The sequence below is a fragment of the Pleurodeles waltl genome, chromosome 6 (assembly GCF_031143425.1).
Source record: "Pleurodeles waltl isolate 20211129_DDA chromosome 6, aPleWal1.hap1.20221129, whole genome shotgun sequence".
Classification (NCBI taxonomy): domain Eukaryota; kingdom Metazoa; phylum Chordata; class Amphibia; order Caudata; family Salamandridae; genus Pleurodeles; species Pleurodeles waltl.
Window position 1 is genome coordinate 590,158,779 of NC_090445.1, and position 23,993 is coordinate 590,182,771.

Here is a 23,993-nt window from a genome sequence, read left to right on the forward strand (position 1 = left end):
CAAGAGGAGATTAGTTTCATGAGTGCCCAGTGATGTGTGGAGTCTCCAACATCCATTTCCAGATCCCTTAAAGAATTGACGTCTCATGCTATGATTATTTACCCCTGCGAGGTGTCTGCCTATAAGCTTAGTGATAGGGTGCTGTCGGTGAGTGTGAGCAGGCCGCACACACTAAGAACTGTCTAGGTGCATCGCTCACAAGAGTCAGTGACCATAGGACAGCATCCCAAGCAGCGGTCGAACTGGGTGGGATCTGTGGGGCACGATGTGCTGACACTTTTTTAATTTAATCAAAATAGTTAAGCCCCCACCCCAGGTTCTGGGATGGGGAATTCCGACAGGTGAGATGCCTCAGCTGAAATGGCAGAAAGGGAGTCTTCTGTGCTGTAAAGCTGAGGGAGGGACAGAGAGCTAAACAAGAAACAAGCCTCCTTGCCAGGGCTGCGGCTGCATGACAGGAACATAAATGTGTGGAAATGGTTAATTTGCAAATGTAACTGCTGCTTGGAAGATGGTATTGGCTTTAATTGATGGTGTCACTTGAAGCTTTGTGATAACAACCTTTTAGTCTTTTTGAGCAGTATTGTACAAGTGTTACCAGCTGAGCCTTGGAGTGCCTAGGTATAGTCTGTGTATTACTAAAATCTATATTTTCGAAGCACATTTTTATCTTAAACCTTAGTCCTTTTGCACATTTTGTAGCAGCCTATCTTATACTGTGTATAATGCATGTGTAAAATAATGACTGTCGGGACGAAGAGATTGAGGGAGGGAACATGGAAGACTTACCTGGGATCAAGCGCACGTCTTCAATGAAGACAACATCTGAAAAAAAGAAGAGAAAAAGACTTTTGTTTTTCAGGAAACGAAGGTGGAAGTAAACACAGATGATGGACAGTGAAAAGGACAAAAAGGGGAAGCAACAGTGAGTAAGGATGAGGAGTAATGCGAGAAGACTAACAAAGGGAACGTCACAGACAACAGAGAAGGGTTCATAGAGAACCGTGTCGGATGACTCAGCGAAAGAGGAGGCCTCTGGTGCCATGGTTGTGAGCACAGAGGAGTCCAACTAAAAGAGCCAAGAATTCCTACTCGACCCACCAGCTACGCGAGTTGCCCTCCACGTTTCAGGATGAATGTGGCTAACCCAGGTGCGTGAGCGGGTGCTAACTTGGCGTGGGAGTGGGGCAAAGAGAGGGACACAGAGGGTATTTAAGGTGGTAGAGTATCCAAACCTAGCCTGTGCATAGTACCGCCTTCCTGGAAGCCTGTAATAATGTTTATATAGTAGTAGAAGAAAATAAAAGCTTGAGAGTGAAACTGTAAGAGATTTGTTTTCCCTTTCTTATCTCTATAATAAGTTTACTTTTGGGTTACGCCTTCTTTTATAACACTCAGGTGCTAAAGGCTCAAGACTATTAGAAGAAACCAGGATCCTGCTAAAAAAATAAAAAATAGGAACAAGGCTACTATTAAATAGGCAGGGAGAAGCTAAAAGAGAGTTATACAGATACAAGAGTGAACAGGAAACCCTAGAAAAGAGTAGTATGAATGCAAAGAGATACTAATGAGCCGACAAGAAGCTAAAACCAAGGCAAAGCCAGTAACAAATAAAGAAGAGAAGTAAGCAAACGTTTTAAGACTTTAAAATACTTACTGTGGTTTCCTTTTGTTTCTACCGAGGGTGCTGACGGGAGGAAGTGCTGAAGACACCTAGAAGAAATATTAGAGGAATTAAAATTTCAGATATGAAAGAAACCAAGACTGGATAGAGAGTCACACAAACCGTTCATCAACTGACATTATTTATATTTATTTAATTAAACATATGCTTCTACACTTGAAATAACACATGTGGAGAATAATTATTTCATGTCAAGTGACAGAGTTGAATATTCACAGTGTTTCTGTCACAGGCTGGGATCTCGCAGCACTAAAAGAACATGTCACTCTTCCCTGCTGCACTAACCTGGATGCAATTCTGTGGCTCTCTGGAAACACACACAGCCATCTGCAGTGATCACTTCAAAAGAAAACGCTGTTGGAGCACAATGAGGGGAGGGCAGAGTTCCCAGGAGGCTAGAAGTGATGCTGAAGGGAGATAATGAATGGAGCAAAGTGTTCTGTCAAGTGGGGTGGGGGGTGGTCTGGTCTCAGCACTGGCACCTGGGGAGCACTACAAGTCAGCCATCAGGCAGTGCCAGAGTAGCGCAAGGGTCGAAGTAACAGAACAGCTTAGCAGAGTGGGACTGGGCATCCGCAGTGGCAAACAGTACCAGTGGAGAACCAGAAGCAGAGCATGAGCAAGCCCAGCAGATTCCAGTACCAGCCCCCAACTCCACTTGTGAGGTTTCTCCTTGTCTTCTTGAATTCCACAAGAAGCTGAAGTCCTGGCTTTTTATTTAACAAACACACACACTCAGTGCCTAGCACACACACATGCTCAGCACCAGGATACCCTCACGGACGATAGTGTGCTTTAAAAATACATATAACATTCCATAACTCCGTCACCTCTTGATAGTAAATTCAAATGCTATTCAGCACTAGCACTTTTCAATGTTTATTTCAGAAACAATTTAGCACTTAAATTTAGAAATGCTGAAGAGCCTTTGCACATGCCAGGAAGAGGGTCCACTCAGTGTTAGGGTATATCCAGGGCCAGTGGAAATATGTGGCAGGAGGGGGCCAAATAATGCAGCAAGTTTGAGTGAATTATGCATCAAGAAAAGGCAAATTATGCTCCATAATGCGGCACATTTTGTTATAGTATTATTTCATCATTTTTAAACGTGGTAACACTGCCTGGACATTGTTTGTACTTCATTAGTACCAGTTTAAACCCAGATATAGAAATATGTGCCTGAAAGTGGACCAGTCCAGTTTTGCAAGGGGCCTTCCACCACGCGGCAGAACGTGTCACTGCAATTTGCCTATCTTTTGACCCTTTTGAGCTAGAAACAATTCTTTGGGTAAAATCTGCAGATTATGCAGCAGATGATGGATCACATGACAAATGTGGCAAATCTATAATGATCAAATATTGCCAAGGTTGCACAATCGCATTATTCCAGTGGCGCTGGGTATATCCCGCTACCCACGCAGTTTTGAAGCTTCCTCTCAGATACCCCACCTTTATAAATATACCTACCCGCGCACAATAAAAGCAGACTTCTCTGATGGAGCCTTCCTCCCAGTGTTGACACACACCACCATCACCAGCACCACCATTTACCACCCACCATAGCTGGCTTTCTGCCTTCAGTGTCACCGTAGGGAGTGAAGCTTTGTTTCCTGTAAGTGCATGATGATAAGAGATTTATTAACAGATACTCGCTGTTGCTTTAGTATGTGACCCCGGGCACCTGAACTAAGATGAGTAGCTGCTGCTGCCAGTCTAGTTTTCAACATAGATGGGAAAAGGCTGTGCCAGTGCTGGAAGCCAGTCTACATGTTTCCGTAACTATAGTGGAACTCTCTAAAACCAAGGTCGCAGTTCCATAGCTGTTAGAATAAGGAACTGGACAGCCTGGAACATACATTTCATATCCAATACTGAAGCAAGTGTACCTTGGCCCTGGTGCAAGCAGGGAAAATGCTCCCTTGGACTGCTGTTGGTATAGTAAAATACACTTATTGTCTGGGCTCAATAGGCACCTCAGGGCTCTGGGCCCGGTGCGCTGCACTTGCTGCACCAATGGTAGCTATGCCACTGGTAATACTGGTCCCACAGTGCACTCAGTGAGCGCCCCCTGCTTTTCCCAGGATGCTTTCAGGGTGAAGCATTCCCCAAGGAACATTTGGGGGGGAAAAGTGGGGCAAACTGAGCATTTTGAAACATCATTTTCTATACATATGTTGACTAATCAACCAAAGGAGACTCTGGTAATTCTGAAGGAGAACTAATTAAATAGTGAAATACGTCATTATCACCATATAAATATCTCTCCCTGGCAACCAATTATATATGTACTTACTAGACTTTTGTTGTTAGCAAAACTAAAAACCGCGCGCAGCATAAACTAATTTGTGCCATTTTAAAAGCAGCACATTATCTGATACATATCATCACCTGCATGCCCCCATGCACTAAATCACTATTACTGTGCCTGCTTCCACATTACTTCTCTGTGCACAGCTCGGGCATGAACTCTTGAACCACCCAAATGCCTCACTTGAGCAATTTCATCTGCCTATGGCATTCCCTCAGATTTTTTTTCCTTCTTGAACGTTGGGATAGTCAACTTTTCTGTTTCTACATGGACGTCATTAACGGGTTGCAGAGGAGACCCCTGGCGTTCTCTTTGCGACCCTGGTGCTACCTTTGCGACCCCTGGTCTCAGAGGTGGCAAAAGCAGTCACAAGAGCCGAAGGTAAGCGGTGGCCCCATGAGCTCTGTTTACTTTCTGCTGCTCAAACCGGGGTCCACATCCATAGAATAAGAACATTCAGCAGAGTAATGGGCACTCTTTGAATAAACAATGTGAAATAAAAACACACTTTCTTAAACAGTTTATCTTTTTTCCTTTAAACATTTGATCTTTTTTCATTATTCGCTGAACAAAACATTCATCTTTGTAGAGTGGCATTGCCTTTCCTGTGATCATCAATTCTGACATTGAAAAGGAATGTTGTAAGACAATAACTTAGAGCCATTACATAATGCCTATTTGTGTAAGCAATAACTTTGGTTCCTAGTGTCACTCTGTACTTTGTGACACTATATCCTACAGCTTGAACAAAAGGAAAAGCGTGATGTCTTCCTGGAATATGATGTAAGCATCCTAATTAAAATATAAGTGGCATCTAAAATAGACCTTCATTTGTGAAACTAACTGTTCTGTTAATATATTAATTGAGAACGTTTTGGGTTTTTAACATCGGGGTCAAATGTTATATGATATCAAAGATGTTTTCTGCCACCTCTGCTACCCCTGACATCTTAGTGAATCGACGCCCATGGCCTTCTTTTGTGTCCATTATAAATCACTAGCACACTAACCTTGTTTTACTTCCCCAATATGAGTCAAGTACATGCAGATTATGTGGTGTGTAGTAGCATATATTTATCTCTGCTTGTAAAGTTCATAATGTGCTCATAGTGAAGTACACACAATGAGCTGAAAGGTTGGCCCGTGAGTCGCATACCATATAAATAAGCAATTTGACTTTTATGGCTACAGTTGGCCTCATAGCAAATACTGATTTAATATTTCTAATGTATATGCAAGTTGGCCTGAACAAATTAAGTCTGAAGAGTAATTAAGTTTTGCTTTATTTACTTTTTATGGTATGAGAGATGACATTTTGTGCTTGTTCCAGTCACAGTGAATTCCTTCAGTAATTACCCCATCTGGACAGAGAAGACTATTCTGCCTGGCATGTGAATGGCGGTGACTGGCCATTGGTCGATGCTCCGAGTTCTAAGGATTTTGATACAATAGACAAGAGTGGTCAGAGGCGCTGGTATTGGGTTTCCTGGCCTGCCAGCTGGATTTGAATGTGCCAGCTATCCACTTGAACTCTTCAACCATGGGTTCCTGCAGGGACTTTGGTTCTCTTTAGCATAGGGTTTCTATTTGATGGATTTAACAAGGAGTGCAGGAATTCTTGTGTAGTGGGCTGAGCTGGTTGGGTTTGCGAGGGTGGCCTTGAGAGGCAGAAGAATGATCTGCCAGACCGGGAAACCATTCTGCATGATGAACTGTAAATTAATTTCACTTGCAAGAGACTTTGGAACAATTCTCCCCCCACTCCATCTCAATGCAGAATACATACACTACCCATTTGGGAAGTGCAATTTAGGCAGTCACGGCTGGCGAATTGAAAAAGTGGCGGGCGGAATTAAACAAAAATAAACAATACAAAAAAATAATAAACGTACCTGAATGTCGCCGCCGCTCTCCGCTGCACTGCAGGCACAAGCTCCCAGCCTGCCCTGTGCCAATCATGACGCTGCTCAGAGCAGTGTTATGATTGGCTGGAGCGCCCTGGCTGGGAGCCTGTGCAGACTCTCTCTTGTGCGCATGTGTGTTTGGCCGGCCTGAGACAGCCAGCCAAACATACATGCGCACTGAGGGGAGTGCTCTGTGCACTCCCCTCACTGCTCGTCTCTCCATGGCCCTGCCCCCTTAGAAATAAAAGGATGATAAACACTGTTTATTATCCTTTTATTTTTAAAGGTTTGCAGCTCCTGCTGCTGCTCGCAGGGGGGAGGGGGTGACACTCCTCCGCTAAAGCGGAGGAGCCATCCCTGAATTTAGGATTATTTTAGGGGAACCTACCAATGCAATGCCTATAAAATCTAGGAACTCCTGCTCAGCCCACTCGACTTTCAGAACAAGCTTAAAACTAAGAAGAGAGAAATACATCCCGTCTGTGTTCAGATTAATCGCTGTTATCTACTGGAAGAAAGTAGAACAGCTGCTTTAACTTCCACACCAAATTCCTGCTGTGAGCACTTGCTCAAAGAACTGCGAGAGTGTTTCTTGACTATGTTGCAGGAAGACTACATTCTTGGTCTGCTAGGTGACACCTGCTTGTCTTCTCAGGAACCTAGGCCCATATGTACTAACACATTCTCCCATAGACACAGAATGGATAAAACCCTTTGGTACATTTGGCCCTTACTTCCTTGGGCCTGAAGTATTAGGAAGCTGTGGAGATCTTGCTGGCCAGCTAGAAAAATTCTAGTCAAGTGACGTGCTAATGAGGAAAGATCTGTGGCCTATTGTGGCTGTGGTTGTGGTGATCCTCTTCAAACTTAGGCCCTGATTTATACTTTTTGGTGCAAAACTGCACTAACACAATTTTGCACCAAAAAGTTTAGCACCGGCTTGCACCATTTCTGTGCACCAGCCGGGAACCATATTTATGTAGTGGTGCAAGCCGGTGCAAAGGGTAGGCTACTGTAGAAAAAAAAGGGGGGCGTTAGTCGGGTGGGGCTGGCAGTATGGAAGAAGGGGTTTTTGCACAAAAAAAATGACTTTAGGCTTGTTAGAGAAAAAAAAATGACTCTAACCTGCCTTGAGTCATTTTCTGACACAAAACCGTCCATACCACATGACTCCTGTCTTATAAAAGTCAGGAGTCATGCCCACCACCCCAGTGGCCAGCACAGGGGACCAGGGTCCCCTGGGCATGGCAATTGTACCCTGTGCCATATACTTCTACTGGGTGAAGATTTTCTATTAACTAATTTCGATGGATGAGATATCTTTGTATCTGACATTTAGGACAATATATTTTTGTCAGATATTAGTCCACAGTGTTCTAATACCATACCTTACAAATACATTTTATCTTATGTCATATGCCCAATGTGACTGAGAATAGGCAACGGTCTCACGATTCTGTGCAGCACAGCAAGCACAACTTCCAAATAATGACAAACACTTTCAGAGGTTCAAAGTATACAGATCAGGTTTTAGGTGAGAGTAATGAGTTGTGGGGCCGTTGCGAAAGCTCCACCCCACCTGCCCACATACACTCCCATGGTATTTTTGTGAATGACAACCACCCAGAAGCCCCACCATGCCCTGCGTTTCTTACTTAATAAGCCTGTCCTTATTTCTATACTTGTAGATTAGAACTTTCATTCCTAGTAGGAAATGCCTTAAGCCTGCAGAGCCTGCCCCGACCACGACACTTACTGCAAGAGCCAATTTGATTAGGAAATTAGACACCCACATGTCTGACACAGATATATATTTTTTTGCTGTACACAAATTAAGGCACTGTATCTAATTACAGGTTGTGTATAACACATTTCAAATTATTGTACTATCTGTATCACACAACTGCCTGTCTCCACAGACAATGGTCTCTGACAAAATGCAAAATGTGCTAGGTGTCCTGAAGAAAAAGCTATAATTTCCCTTTAGCATGGCAATGCACCCAGATCCAAGATTACTGCACAAAATAATTGCCATAATAGCAGTAAAGACACTGGATACTGTCTGGATCTGTCTGGGGTGTAGGCAAGGATTGGTGGCACAAAGACAAAGTAGGCAGAATACTGGGCACAGAGATGCCCAAGATCACACAGAGAGTCAGAGGAGAGAGGGAATCCAAAAGGGAAGCTCCATTCAAGGGAATAAGATATATAAGGCTCAGAAAGAACAGTCATTCAAGAGGTAATGTGGCATTCAGACTAACTAACCTCTCCCAGGACGAACATGCAAGACATGAATCTATAATAACATTACAATAAAGGGAATGTGGGGCAAAGCACCCAGGAGCTTCACACAGCAGGACTGGAGCTGAGTAATTTCATCACCCACAATTGCTGTTACAGAGTTTGACTGCTAATATCCATATATTGGATATGCATGCAAAGGCCAGGTCTGTGCAGCTGACACCAATGGTGATGTTATAAAAGTAACTCAAAGACAATACTCACAGTGGACAAGAAACACCACCTATGTTGTCAACTGAGCCCATGGATCCTAGCAATCAATTAGGAACACCCCAGGCGGTAACACCTAGGGTATAGAACTAAATACACAACCACATTAGACAAGGAGCTAGCAAGGAGGCGTGCTTAGGAAAGAAGGGAAAACAAAGGGCAAACTTGGCAGAAAGCAAGTAACAAACATATAAGGACACTAACAGCAAGATAGCAGGAAGGCAGCAAACTAGAAACTGGAACAAGAACATGGGAAGAAAGGCAAGGACTGGGAAAAGGTATACACAGGAGGAGAGGCTTCAAGGGCACACTCGAAGCGCTGGCTAAGGAAACAAGGAAACACCGCAGGCAGAAATAGTTCAAGGAACAAGGAATAGCTGAGGCTCAGGACTCAAAGTAGCACTGCAGGGAGCGCTAGTTCAGGAACAAGGATTTTTTAAGGCTCAGGAGTTAAAGTAGCATTGCAGGCAGTGCTAGTTCAAGGAACAAGGAATAGCTAAGGCTCAGCAACAAGGAATAACTATGGCTCAGGAACACAGGAAAATAATGAATAGCAAAGGCTCAGGAGACAAGGCAGGAATAACTAGGGCTCTGGAACAGTAACAAGGAATAGCTATGGCTCAGAAACTTCAGGAAACAAGGGTAATTCTCGCCAGGACACACCTACAATGACCAACACTGGGCTGAAAGGAGCTGAGACTTAAAAGAGCTTATAGTAATCATATGCTTCAAGCGTGAGCAGGCTAGCAACTGCCAGCCACAGGTGTGCTGAATTCCTCCACCCATCCTTGGCCTGCAGGGGTGGAGGTGAAGCAGTGAGCAGGGGATTGTAGGTACTGGAGTTCCAAGCATTAGCAGACTGGCTTCAACCAAACCCGGTGTGGATTAGGACTGGGTGGTAATTTCCAAATAGTGTCTAAATGGCTGGAAGTCAGGATATGCGTGCTGGGGAACGTGCAGAAGCTTAGTAAAGCATTAGAAAGTCCCACAATTTTGCCCTTCGGTCATGGGCACGAGAGTGCAGGTAGTGAATAGTGACATATACTTTGGAGATATTCCACAGCTGTGCCTACTAGGTTTGGTGAAGAACATACGAGCGACAGTATGGAGGTTTGTGGCTGTTCCGCCACTCTTGGCCAAGTGGCAGGTGGCAGTGTGCTGGGATAAGTGCAAGAATCTAACAAAAGAGCAATGGTTGAATAATTTAGCACATTATAATGATCAATTAGAAACTCATGCTGAAGAGCTATCTATAGCATCTAGGCCAAGAGATATATGGGGACCATTGAAGTGGTATCTGCTGATGCTATCTCAGGATAGGAGCCCGGCGGGAAGTGATACCCAGGACAGTCTGTACAGTGGGTCTTCTATTGGTTCACTAATAATTTATCTGTGGTGTACCCTGAAGGGAAGAACATCCCCCATTTATGAGTAATACAATGTGCAGTACTGTATGTTACTGCTCGTTATTGTACTATGTATGAGGACACCATGGGGTATATTTATAATCCGTTTGCGCCAAATTAGTGTGATTCTTTTTAAAGCAAATTTGGCGCAAACTTAACTCCATATTCATATTTTGACGTTAGACACGTCTAGTGTCAAAATATTTGAGTTTGCTCCATTTTTTGGAAGCGTGAACCTACCTTGCATCAATGGCATGCAAGGTATGCGTTCCCATCCACAAAAAAAGGGGCTAACCCCATAGCCCCATATTTTTCCCCTCATGCTAAAATGACAGACGGGTGGGAGGGGGGGGCTAAATAATGGTGCAAAGCTTACTTTGCACCATTATTTAATGCCTCGGACAGGCCAGGAGTCAGGGGACCTGTGGACCCATTTCCATGGTTAGACACCATGGAATGGGTCCACAGGTGCCCTCCCCAACCCCAGGAACATCCCCACCCACACCAGAGGGACACCAGAGGATGGGGGATCCCATCCCAGGTAAGTAGGGTAAGTATGGGTATGTATATATATATATTTTTTTAAGTGCCATCGGGGGCCCTAGCTTGGGGCCCCCTGCATGGCACAGGGTGCAATGGCCATGCCCAGTGGACACTTTTCCTCTATGCTGGCCATTGGGGTGGTGGGCATGACTCATGTCTTTCTTAAGACAGGAGTGATGTTTTTGGTGGTTGTGCACCAGTACATGGCGCAAGTCTGGTTAGAGGCATTTTTTTTGCCTCCAACCAGGCTAGCGTCATTTGCTGATGCACAACCCCCTCCTTCCCTAGTGCCACCCCCACCCAGCTAGCATCTTCTTCTAAGATGCTAGCCCAGGTTTAGCACTGGCTTGTACCATTCAGTAAATACGGCGCCCGGCTGGTGTTTTTAAATGACGCAAACCAGCGCTAAACTTTTTGCAGGAAAACTGCGTTGAAAACAGTTTTGCAGCAAAAAGTATAAATCAGGGCCCATATGTGCAAAATGAAGTGCCTTGCATTTGATTATTTTTAAAATTCTATAAAAACAGGTCTACAGACCTTGTAGAAATCTAATATGAATTGCATGATTGTGTCAATTTTGTCAATCAGTGTCCATGAGCAGCTTTATAGTCTGTCTGACAAGGGAGTATATCCTGACACAACACGTTATTGTAGCACTATGGATTCCCTCATTGCTGAAATGTTTGCACAGTATTCTCTTATGGACTGAGGGCCTGATTTTTGAAAAGTTAGCTCTGCCTTTGCGTCATTTTTTCACGCAAATCCGGTGCAAATTTACAAAACATAATTATGATTCGGGATAAAATATCCTTCTGTGTTTACCTTTTCGCAGTCCTTGCCTTTCTTCCCATTTTCTTGTTCCAGTTTCAAGTTTGCTTTCTTCCTGCTGTCTTGCTTCTTTTCATGAATCAGGCCCTGAGTGTGTGACCCTTTGGTCAATGCTTTAGGGCACAGTCTGTAGTCCCAACAGTCAAAAACACACAAGCAGTTTCAGCCTTTGACTTCGTGCACTCAGCAGGCACCAGCTGCACCTCCTACACTTCAGCAGTATCTGGTACCTTTGTGTCAGTACCCTCTGATGTCTGTGCTGCTGTTCATGGGCTCTAAGAGCTTTACAGTGTTTTGTTATAATTCCCATGAAACATCCCCAGACCCACTGCATTACCCATTGACCCACCTACTAAGCATGCACAGCCCCGGCAAGCAAACATTTGTTGAAAGATGGTTACCTGGACAGCATCCAGTGCCTGATGATGAGGGCACCAGTCACAGGAGTTTACTACCCACAGGGGTTCCAGTGGCAGACCAAAGGTCTTTCTGTTACAGGTTCAACAGAATCCCTGTAAAGGGCATAAGGTATGTAATAGGCCATTTACCTTTCAAGCTGCTAATTGAGGTTGGATTATCCCAGTGCCAAAGGGTACCTGCAGGTCCAGGAGCATAGGATCCTGGTTGCTGGTGCAAAACTTGAGACCAGATGGTGGGAATTCAAAGGCTGTCAGTTTCAGGAACTGCCTGTTGGATTTCTATGTTTGCAATGGTTTCTGTATCAGCATACCCTTGTCTAGCTAACTCTATTCCTTACCCAGCCCAGAGTGTTGCTCCAGGGTTGTTCCCTTGGTTACTGCAGGCAAAGGCGCACTCTTACAGAGGAAAAGCAGGCTCACAAAATGTTATGTAGCTGATTACTTTTCACCTGGCTGCCAGGTGATGCAAATATGTGTTTCGAGTTTTCCTGCCTGCACATAGGCTGAGCCGACCTCAGGCCCTGGCACAACAGGCCTCAGAAAAGCTCCTAAGTATCCTCTCACTGGAGCTGGGATGACAAACTCCTTCTTCCAAGCAGACTCTCTGTAGCGATGAGGACCCGGTGTGTGGAGTTAAACTAGTTTAATTGATATACAAAAGACAGAGCAAGCAAGTATATCTTCCCTGACCTCAATGCCCACCAACTGTCAACTACACATTTCTAACTTAAAATATAGCTGTCACCCACTGTGACCTAGCAACACCACACACACCACCCCACCTTAACAACAAATGTTAGACAATACTAAACCTATATTATTATAGACAAACATTTAAATATGTATCCTTAATAGATGATAAATTGCTGAAGAAATACAACTTTAACACATAAGCATTCTAAGACATCATAACAACTTCTCATACATCATAACAACTCCATATATAAAGTACTATAGGTGTTCTAATTCATCATAATGACATAGTATTTTACCAGGAAGTATATTACCCTACTGCTAAATCTTTTAACTTTGCAGGAAGTGACACACCTCTTCCTGAATGGGCTATTTTCATCCCATAAATAGGGTTTACAAAATGTGAAGAATTATGCATCCTTCCACCTTCAACACTTGTAGATACATTTTCAACAAAGAGTGACCTCACCTTCTCTACATCTGAAGACAAAGGCAATACAGAGGGAGTAGAACTCTGCAAAATCTGTGGGCTGCAGCTGGACAATGAAAAATTTCCTAGCTATTGTAACAGAAAGTTTAAATTCTAATAAGGACACGGAGGTGAGGATTAGGTTGTTCTTTCTTCACTTCTATTTCCATCAACCATTATAAAACAGCATATAGCAAACTACTTTTCCTGGGGGGGAAAAAAGAGTCAAGCAGTTCAACCAATCAATTTCCCCAAATGCTGGTATAAGATCCTCCAAAAAATATCTCCCCTCCTCTTTCTTCCTGTAAAAACAGCCCCTGATTCCTCAGATTACTACTCTTGTTTGGCCAAATCCATTCCTATGAAAGAAGATCCATATGACAGTCCATAATCAATCTAAAATAATCTAGACAGAATCAAAAGATTCACACATAATCATAATGCAAGGGAACAACATTGTCAAAGATTTAACAGTGCAATATGCCACCTCATAACAAGAAAAATCACATACTTCCATGCAAGTATAAACAAAAAGTACAATTGTGAGAAAAAACAGACAAAGACAGTCTAACAAATAGGGTGGGTACAGAAAATTAATGGCTCACGGTGCGCTAATCCTTGTCTCTGTGTCCTTAATAGTATTAAAACGTTCCATTATGATAGATAAAACATTTCTCATTCTATATTAGAACCGGAGGCAAGGCTTAGGCTGATTTAAAGCTCATTCACTATCACTGATGCAATATCATGAAGCGGCTTAAAAATGAAACCATTTAAACATAGAGTCTGAGGGCAAATACGCTGTATTAAGAATGTCCTCCAGACGGCCCCCAGTAAAAAAGCTTTGGAGGCCATGGCCTCCTTGACTAAATGCTTCCTAAACTTTTTTATATCTATGCCAGCTTCCTGCATGATCCAGCTGACCCATCTAGCAATGGTAGGAGAGGATACCGCCTTGTGAGGCTTTGTAAAATGCAATAAGAAGTTGCATTGCCTCTAGGGGCGGAGGTCTTCCATCATAGCTTCATAAGCCTTCATGGCTCCTATGACACACAGCTTGGGGGCACTGGAGAGCAATGGGTATGGAACCACTATGGAGTTTTATTTTGTTCTCCTGGCGACATGACAAGTAACCCCATCCTGGGTAAATACTCTACCTATTACATCCAGGGCTCTATAACAAAGAGGGATCTAACTTCTGAAGACTTGCATTGTGCAGATGCTGTGACTGCTAGTCGGCCATCTGATTGGATCTCCCCAGAAGATGCTCCACCGTCACCGAGATCTGGTGTTCTAGGCAGTGTGTCCTAAAGCTCTTGGCAAGGTCAGACAGAGTTTTCTATCAGGTTCCCCCAAATGATTGATGTAGAGAACTGCTGCCACATTGTCCATTTTGAGGAGTACAAAACATTGGGCTTTGTCCTTGGTCCAGCTCTCTACTGCAAATGACCCCACCATCAACTGTAAGCAGTTGATATGAAGGGATTGCTCTGCGGAGGATGATTTCCTACCTGTGGAGAAATCCCCACAACGTGTCCCCCAACGAGAGCCACCCTCATCGGACTCTATTATGCGATCTGGTTGACAGCGGAAAATGGCATGATCGTTCCAGGCCTCCATGTGGACGATCCACCACCCGTGTTCCTCTTAGGCCTTCTCCGACAAGGGAACTAACTGGGAGTAGGTTAGGCCCCAGTGAAGATGGGAAATTTTGAGGCTCTGAAGGGCGCAGTAGTGCAATGGCCCCAAGAAGATGGCTTGTTTGGAGGAGGAAATGAGGCCCACTACCCAGGCTATCTGTCTGAGGGACGTGGTAAGTTTGGACAGAGTCCTCCTGAGTTCGTGTTTGATCCTGGTAAGCTTTCAGGATGGGAGGCTCAAGGTGCCCTGGACCAAATTCACTATGAACCCCAGGAATTGTAGGGAATGGGTCGGGAAAGTGATTGATTTCTGCTTGTTGACAATGAACCTGAGAAACTCCAAGAGAGGGAATGCAGTTGCAGGTTGGACATTAGTCTCTTAGAGCACTGGCTCGCAGGTGTTCAATCACAGGTTTCAGAACCTTGGTAAAGCCCAGGTTGCAAAGGGCAGACTGAAAGGAAGAGTCTTAAACTTGAAATTTTGTGAACGCCATTGGAATTGCCGAAAGCGTTGATGGGGTGAATGATGAGGTTCGTGAGGTAAGTGCCCTTCAGATGGAGGCACACCATCCAGTCCTCTGTCTGCAGCAAACACGGAGGAGGTGAATCCCCTCCATCGTGAAGTGGCAGAAGACCAGCCACTCGTTGAATTCTTTGAGGCTGATGACAGGGTGCTGACTGCCGTTACTTTTGTCCACCAAGAAAAGATTGCTGAGGAAACTGGTGGGATGACGTTGGGACTGAATAATTGCACCTTTCCCTAAAAGTTGCTTGAACTGTGCATCTACTAGAGAGGACGTAGTAAAGGAGAGGGGTCTGGGCCTGTGTGGTTGGAACGACGAGCTGTAAATTTCAATATAGAACCCTCTGACAGTCTTGAGGACCCAAGCGTTGGAAGTGAGTGCTTCTCCGTTGTGAAAAAAACATGCTAGCCTGCCCCCAAGTCCTGAGCCCCGAGGAGGTCTGGACACTCACCTTTAGAGGTGGATGAAGAATTGCTTCCTGTGGAGTTTCCCCTTGAGCCTTGTCGGCGATCTTGCCATTGGACCCTTTGGTCCCCAGAGCCTCTGCAGGGGGCCTGATGGGGTGCGTGGCTAGACGAGCACCCCCTGCCACGAACGGCCCCAGTGAAAACCCAAGAAGTGAGGATTTCTTGATAGAGGACTGGGCCTTGTCCAAAGAGTTAAAAGAGTGGCTACAAACATCCCGAGCTAACAGGTGATTGGCTGTCCGAAGAGGACGCCTCGCGCAATCGGCCCCACCTTAGGCATCACTAGTTCCCCTAGCTTTGGGTCTATCTTTATAAGAAGGGACCGGCGTCTCTTAGTGGAAATTGCGGAGTTGGTGTTTCCAGGAAAAATTATGGCTCATTGGACCCAGCCCGAAAGGGCTGCAGGGAAAATAAGGGAGCCCGATGCGTTGGCCATATCGAGACTCTTAGGTAGGTGTAGAGATGACTTTCGACACTTGCATGTTTGTATTTCCTTGAAGTTTATTAGAATAAATCCAATACATTAAGGAGACATGCAGCTACGGCCGTCCGTCTCGCAAACCGTCCCATCTCCACTCCTCCTGTTCTCGAATGCCTCCGTGTCTCGAGCACCAGGCATTCGAGAACGGAGTATATCACTACATATCTTCCCTCTTTATAATAAAATTAAACACAAACACTAATAATATTTACATGTATACATAACTATAAGTAATACAGCAGAACATTGCTTTCTAAACATAATAGACTTCACACCTTTTAGATTTAACAATCCTTCTGTCTCGCAAACCGTCCCATGTCCACTCCTCCAGCTCTCGAATGCCTCCGTATCTCGAGCACCAGGCATTCGAGAACAGAGTACATCACTACAGTAGGGTGCCCACAACATCCAGCAGCTTATCCTGGCATGCCAGGAATGATTGATTCCCCTCTTGGGATCTCTGATATATATTTTGCCAGGAAGGTAGCCACCCTGGCGTCAATTTCAGTGTGTGGACCACTTTGCCCCACAGTGAGGGACAAGGGCAATCTGCCCTGAGGTGTCCACGGACCTCTTTATGAACGGGTTTGTGCAGGTGGCCGGCTATGTAGGAGGCAACCTTAGTTGCAGGGTCCACTCTGCGGATTGTGGGTGCAGTAGTTCATCCAGGTTTAGTATATCAGAACTCGAATCTTGAGGAGTGATCTCTGAAGTTGTCTCGTCACTTGAGGTTGAGGAAGAGGCCAAAGGGTGCAAGGGTCCATCCAGCTCTGTGTCGCCGCTTGAGAGCTCTGGGGATTGGGTCAGGCGGAGGATGGAATCGCCCTTCTGAGGTACTAGGGCATGAGGGCTCAAAGGGTGGGGGCTGGGAATCCAAAAATGCCTTTTTTAGGTGCTCAAACTCATCTAGATCAACCCGAGGGTCATCACCGCATTTGTGCTTACTGTCTGTTGCAAGTGGCAGGCCTGGAGGTATAGGGGCATTCAGTCCAGGGGTTTCCTCCCTCTGACAGAGGGGTTGGTGGCATTGTGTTGCCAATTGCATAGGTTTTTTCTCCAGGGGTGCTACTGCTTGGGAGACTGCCATATGAACAGAGATTCATGATGCAGCAATCAATAGGGATGTAGGTAATTTCTTCCTCCTCCAGGTAGTCAGATGCATTGTCCTCCATTTTCTAGATATAGGTGGAATGTATAGTGGGCAATACCCAAGTGTAAGGACGAGAAGCCCTCACAATAGTTAAGGGTGCTATGCAGCTGAAGGGCTAGAGAGGTAAGAAAGGAAATCCCATTCCAAGTGGTATGAGTACCCAGGGACACCTACACCCCTTGCTTTCAGTGGAAGAAAAATAGAGCAGCTCGAGTCATGTCCCAAATACACTAGGCCAAGAGGCATTACGGACCCGAACGGGTGTCAGGGCTCCAGGTGCAGGCTCACTTTATTTTCCCAGTATAAACACCATAACGCACTATAAATATGGGCAAACTGAAACGCGTGACACACTAGGAAAAAGTACAGCTCCTGATCCTTTGCCGCAGTCAAACACGTTTTATCTGTCAAGGAGATGAAATTGACCCGCCGGCCGCGCGCTGGAGATAGGGCATGCTGAGCGTGAGTTGGGAGAATGCGCGGTGCCCCCTAGCGCCCTGAAGACCTCTGTGCGCAGCAAGCAGTGAAACTGACAGGAAGAGGTAGTCGTGAACAAGCATTTCCCCGGGCGCTCTAGGAGAGAAACACCTGTTAGCAAGCAAAACACCAAACTAATATCAGGCAAAGGCAATGATCAGATATGAATAAGCATTGCAAAACATTTTACAGCAAATATTGGCAATCAAAGGACCTAACGGTCTGAGGCACTTAACTGCGGGCTGCCGGAGCAGTGAAGAAAGAGGAGGAAAGATCTTCTTCAGAGGACCTTATACCTGGTTGGTTGAACTGTTTGACTCTTTTTTCCCAATTTCACATGGGAAAAGTAGCTTGTTATATGCTGTTTTATAATAGCTGCTGGGAATAGAAGTGAAGAAAGAACAGCCTAACCCTAGCCTCCGGTCCTGACATAGAATTTCTGGACACATCAACAAAATCTTCTCACCATTGTTTGGAACTTCCCAATCCACCGCACTCCCATAACAAACTTTTGCTACATTTTTAAAGTTTGCTAAAATGCCAAGCTTTCCCATTGCTTAATTTAGTTGAGCAAGCATACACTTTACTCACTTTGAATGGCTCTGAAAAGTGACTACACCTTTGTCTTTCTTAACACGAACATAATCACCCTCTTTAAGAACCATATCTTTTACACTAGTTTTCTTATTATAGTACCTCTTGCAGGTTTGACGTGCCTCCTCTAGATTGGTTCTGAAATCTTCCAGGGACTTGGGCACACGGAGGTTTGGATCCCATCCTCGTTGCTAAATTGTAGTTATGAGGGCATGGGAGTAAGGAGTTAATCTAGTTTAATGGACATACAAAAGGGAGAGCAAGCAGGTACGTCTGCCCTGACTCCAATGCTAACCCACTATCAACTATACAGTTCTAACTTAGAATGTATCTATGTTACCTACTGTGATGTACACCCTGACAACATACCTAGCAACACCACACTCTCCACTGTGTCATAGAATCCCTCATGACGGAGTATTGGTCATGCTGCCCTTTGTTTATCACCAGATCTAACCAATCAGCTGACTCTTCCAATGTTCGAATTCTGGGTGGATTGGGCTCCTCCAATTAAACTTTGAATGGGCATGATAGGGCCATGGACATAAGAAGCCTCTCCTGTGCGAGTTTCAACCAGTCACTCAAAATGCTGAGGTCTGGAGGTTCAAAGAACTTCACAGCTCCTGAAGGGTAGAGAGGTCCTCTTCAATGAGGATGAAGGGTCCTTCCTATGTTAATACTATTGACCAAAAAGTATCCATTCTGGAGTTCTAGCTCGTCCACAAGGAAGAAGGGGGTGGGGATTCTGTTACGTGCCACTCCTATGTAGTACTCCTACTGGAGCGGGGAAGGAAAATAAACTCTTTTTTTATATAACTCTCGCCCACTCTAATAGTGGCATGCTTCATTATCAGGTTCACCCTGACTCCTAAAGGTCAGGGTGGGCTCAAGCATATTCCAGGGAGCTCCTATAAAGAAACTTAGATAGGGGTCATAACTTTAAAAATAAAACATTCCTCATCCACTCCCAAAGTATCCCTTTACTAGTGTGGTGGATGGGAAGGTTAAAATTAAAATTAAAAAAATATATATATATATATCCATCCTATGACCCTCAACCAGCCCAGATAAAGTGGTTTATTGGTCCAAGACAGCAGGTTCAATCCTTTGTAGATGAAATATGACAGGAACGTGGGTGGGAGCCAAAGCGAAAACAACAAGTGATGGACGGAATGCTGAACATTGTCAAACATTCACCCCCAGTACAGTGATCTGGGCCTAAGTCTATCGTTTTTTTGCTGCCCATGCCATTCCAGTTTGGACCCAGCCATATGCAAATCAGTCGTGACCCTGTTCCCCATGGGAACAGTCCAGCCCGAACTGCTAGGCCAGGTCTTCCCTGGACTGAAAACAAGCATCCTGGGACCGGTTTCGGGGTTTCACCCCTCATCAGCCAGGCTAGCTTGAATCCAGTGGCATGGGAAGCACGGGACCCACGTCTGGGCATACCCTTCCCACTTAGGGCGACAAAGCAAAAACAACAAGTGATGGACGGAATGCTGAACATTGTCAAACATTCACCCCCAGTACAGTGATCTGGGCCTAAATCCATCGTTTTTTTGCTGCCCATGCCATTCCAGTTTGGACCCAGCCATGGGAACAGTCCAGCCCGAACTGCTAGGCCAGGTCTTCCCTGGACTGAAAACAAGCATCCTGGGACCGGTTTTGGGGTTTCACCCCTCAATTGCCAGGCTAGCTTGAATCCAGTGGCATGGGAAGCACGGGACCCACGTCTGGGCATACCCTTCCCACTTAGGGCGACAAAGCAAAAACAACAAGTGATGGACGGAATGCTGAACATTGTCAAACATTCACCCCCAGTACAGTGATCTGGGCCTAAATCCATCGTTTTTTTGCTGCCCATGCCATTCCAGTTTGGACCCAGCCATATGCAAATCAGTCGTGACCCTGTTCCCCATGGGAACAGTCCAGCCCGAACTGCTAGGCCAGGTCTTCCCTGGACTGAAAACAAGCATTCTGGGACCGGTTTCGGGGTTTCACCCCTCATCAGCCAGGCTAGCTTGAATCCAGTGGCCAGAAGCAAGACAGCAAGCAAGCAAGCTTCAAAAGGAAGAGGTCTGACATCACCACTTAGAGCGCACTGTATGCTACTGCCTAATCCCATGAGAGAGAGAAGAAAGGAATTAACATTTACACAAGGAATTCAAAAATGTCGCACCATGCATCTTCTCAGATGTACTCAGAAGAGACACACTCAACCTGCAAGAAATGCAGTGTGCATAACTTCGACACATATCTCAATCATACATACGTCCTAGTTAAGAGAGACTGGCACTGCTTTTTAAATTGGGGTGTCCAGTGGAGACATCCCCATGTCCCTTCAAGTCTCCAGTAATCACTGTCACCATTGCCAGACTCAGAAAGGGTGGTTATAGAGGACATTAGATTCTCTTTATAGAGGGGTGCACTTTGGGTCTCAATCCATTTTTCAAAGGAGACCCTCAGCATGCAGGATTGTTCGGCTTTAATGGGCTAAACAAAAACAATGATTCTTCAAAGAGATAGGAGAGGAGAGCATGCTCTCAAGAGCCATGCAAGGCATTGTCTATGCCAACACAGACATAAAAACTAAAAAGCTCTGGTAGCTTGAGGGAACCGAGGAGTAAGCCCATTACTCCTAGAAAATTTGTCATAAAAGTGAACTCTTTTAAGAGTTTTGGGGGGAAATGTCCTGCTATTTGAAATGCACCAACCGCACACTCTTCACTCAATATTTTCAATAATCATCTCAAGATATATTTACTAAGTAAGTTTCCAAACCTATAATCACAGAACTGATCTAGATCTGTTGGCTATTACATCATTATGCATCCCTACGAGTATATTCCCTGTCCATTTGTTTGCTGCTGTATCACACTAAACATATGTGTATATATTTTCTAGTTTTCGCTTACACATACCTTTACAAACCATTGATTGGTATCATTGATTTCATTGGTTTTTATCATTTAGTACTATTAATTGGTAGGTAAATACATGTCTCTGTATGCCAGTAAATGTTGCTATTTTGGTTTCTGTAGCATTGTCCCCCTCTGCATATGTATACTATACATTTCTCTGTTTCCCATACATACCCTCACTTCGTCACTCATTGACAGCCATGTTAGCTCCACATACTTTCCATTATAGATGTAGACCTCTGCTACATTACCTGTGGCCCAGGATCAAGCTATACTAAAAACTGCTAAATCATCTTAGGATTAATCCTGGTTTTACCTGAGATGGCGATCCGTATGCGGATAATGTATAGGTGTGGCTGATCTGGTTAAGACAGGCCTAATGGTCATTCAGTGCTGTTGGACTTGCACGAAGTGCTCTTTTAGAGATGGGCTTTTCGAACACTGGCCTTCAGCTAGGGTATTTATAGGATCCTTACAATCCCTGGATGTCTATTGTTCAGAGGACACCAGCATCTAAAATGAGACGACCAATGAACCTTACAATGGGTAAAAGCCCATCCTCACATGCTGTCTTTCATCTGCTCAGGCTTGACATGGAAAAGTAAAGTGGGGTCCCAAGTATCATCGCTCCCTTTTACGGTGAAGGAGGGTGGCCTGCAGCTATGGAGGAAGAGCTGGGTTAGGAGAAGACAATTGTCCATTTGCTGGTGTCCACACCATCTCCAATCTTTCTGTAGATTACTGTGTCCCACAGGCTGAGGGTGCCCTCAAAGGGTAATTTAATTTGAATGGTAGAGAAAGGCTCGTCCAAAGTACTGCTGTCTCCTACAGTCAATTATCCTTAGCAGAGGGACCCTCAAAGCGTATCCCTGTAGCGTTTGAACTAAGACTCTGCATTTGTGCTGTTTGGGAAGATCTCCATGCACAGAGAATCTCCATCCACAGTCTTTATTGGGAGCTTGGCTTTCTACCATCCACACTCCCTGGAGCAAAAGGGATAATCACTAGCATTTAGGTTTGCTCCCTTTCCCGAAGAAAATTATTGGCCATTTGATTTTGTTTTAAGATTCTGCAAGGGCCCAGACATTATACTTGAATAGAACTTTATAGAGTATCACATGTCTTTATTTTTAAGATGGCTTTTCTGTCTTTCTTTACTTTAATTCTCAGACAGGTACGGCAGCTGTAGAACACTATAGTTTCCTATGTATTATTGAAAAGAGGAACCAATACCACCTCTAAGTGATTTTCCTAAATGTTTAACCCGAGAAATATTAAAATTCTGGTAAGACTGGTATAAAAATATTCTTGCAGTAATCAGGTCTTATTTTGAACTAGTGGTTGTAGCTATGTTCAACTAGAACTCATTTTTGGGGAATGGAAGTTAATTTTCCTTCACAGACTGTGGTTCAGCACAAGAGAGATAAAAACACAAAAGGGGAACAGAAGGAGGAAGAAGAAGACGGAAAAACAGTGACAAAGGGAGAAAGCAGGGATGAGAAAAAACTAGAGTGAGAAAAAAGATTCAGGGAGTGTGTGGTGATGAATTAAAGAGGCATGAGGTGGAATCAAGACTATGGAGCCTTTGTATTTGACACCCTGACTTTTGCTAGTGCTGACCACAGGCTTTTGCGCAAAATCTGGGGCCTAGGCACTTATTCCTTTACAGATTGAGTACTGGTGGCAAGCCTACTAGCACTAGGCAATGTGGCCCGGGGCAGAGGTCAGTGTGCTAGGACATGGGCTCCTTTGGTCAAAATCATTGGACTCCTCTGTTGCAAACTTCTAGGTACTAGTTGTATTTTCTGAAGGAAGAAGCCTATACTTATGCTTGTTGGAACTGGCCAAATGTGTTCTTTGATGACACTACAGAAGAAGTTCCTGGTGTGAAGAGACCTCCGAGAGCTACATTTTGAGATAAATGTTAGCTTCTATTTTGAACTGTCTCTGTTGCTGCAAGCACTGGAGGAGCAGTATGAAGCTGCTGCACCGCGTGGGTGAAACGTGCAGTTAACAAGTATTGCGAGCCAGACCTCAAAAGGAGGCCCCTGACAGTGCCGCCGCTAGGTTGCCATAGGTCCTAAAGCAAGCCAAGTAACTGGACCACCTCACTAGGGGGACATTCTCTGTCAGCTGTGCCTCGACACTCCTGAACCTTCTTAGACAGAGTCCGTGTCTGCCGTATCAAAACTCACTACCATTCTCATACACACTATTGTATTTCCACTCCTCGCACTGTATATCTGTAATTAAAAGCTATAACCCCTTGAATTTCCAAAGCCAATAGGTTTGGCCCCTGTAAAGTGCATGCACACAAAGTCATAACATGCAGGGACGTCACACTCACTGCTACCCTCACGTGGGCACATCCCTTATGCTACACTCACACAGACATATGCTTCGCTCTGCACTCACAGAGGCACAACTTCCAACCTGTAGACCACTTACAAGTACTCACCAAACACATTCTTAATCCTGCATTCACACATGCACATCCCTCACAATGCACTCACAAAATATGGTGGCTATCCTGCATTCATACAAGCACAATCTTCACACACAGGGACACCACTCACTAGGAAGGAGCAGAGTTTAAATTGGACAGATAGTGCCATAGGAGACACAGGTTTAGTATCTGGTGCAATGGCCCATTAGTGTAATGCAAAGCTCTGGAAATAAGCTAAACTGAAACCTGAATATCCAAAGAGGTTATCTAATCTCCCATAAACCACACTTGGACCAGCACTGAAGACTATGCGAGTCTGATCCTTGTGGACTTTTTTCTGCGGGTAAGAGTGTTGGCATTAAAAAAAAGTGCCACTTGTCTTCTAAAAAATCAAGGTGGTGCTTTTCTTTTTAGTGCAACCATTTCTTAAAACTAAGAAAGAAACACAAAAGAAAAAATGTGCCAACTAATTGTTTAGGCCATGTGCTTCAATAAATGAATTAAAAAGTAAAGCTTTGCACAAGTCTG

The 23,993-nt window shown here is 44.6% G+C and overlaps 1 long non-coding RNA gene across 1 annotated transcript in view; it reads right to left on the reverse strand.

The window, feature by feature from the left end:
* Nucleotides 1-789: 789 nt before the first annotated feature.
* Nucleotides 790-23,993, reverse strand: part of LOC138301992 (uncharacterized) — a 191,329-nt gene continuing 168,125 nt past the window's right edge. The window contains exons 3-4 of the long non-coding RNA XR_011205210.1: nt 1,658-1,713; nt 790-825 (exon numbers count right to left, since the gene is read on the reverse strand). This is a non-coding gene — a long non-coding RNA (uncharacterized lncRNA). The remainder of the gene's footprint in view (nt 826-1,657; nt 1,714-23,993) is intronic.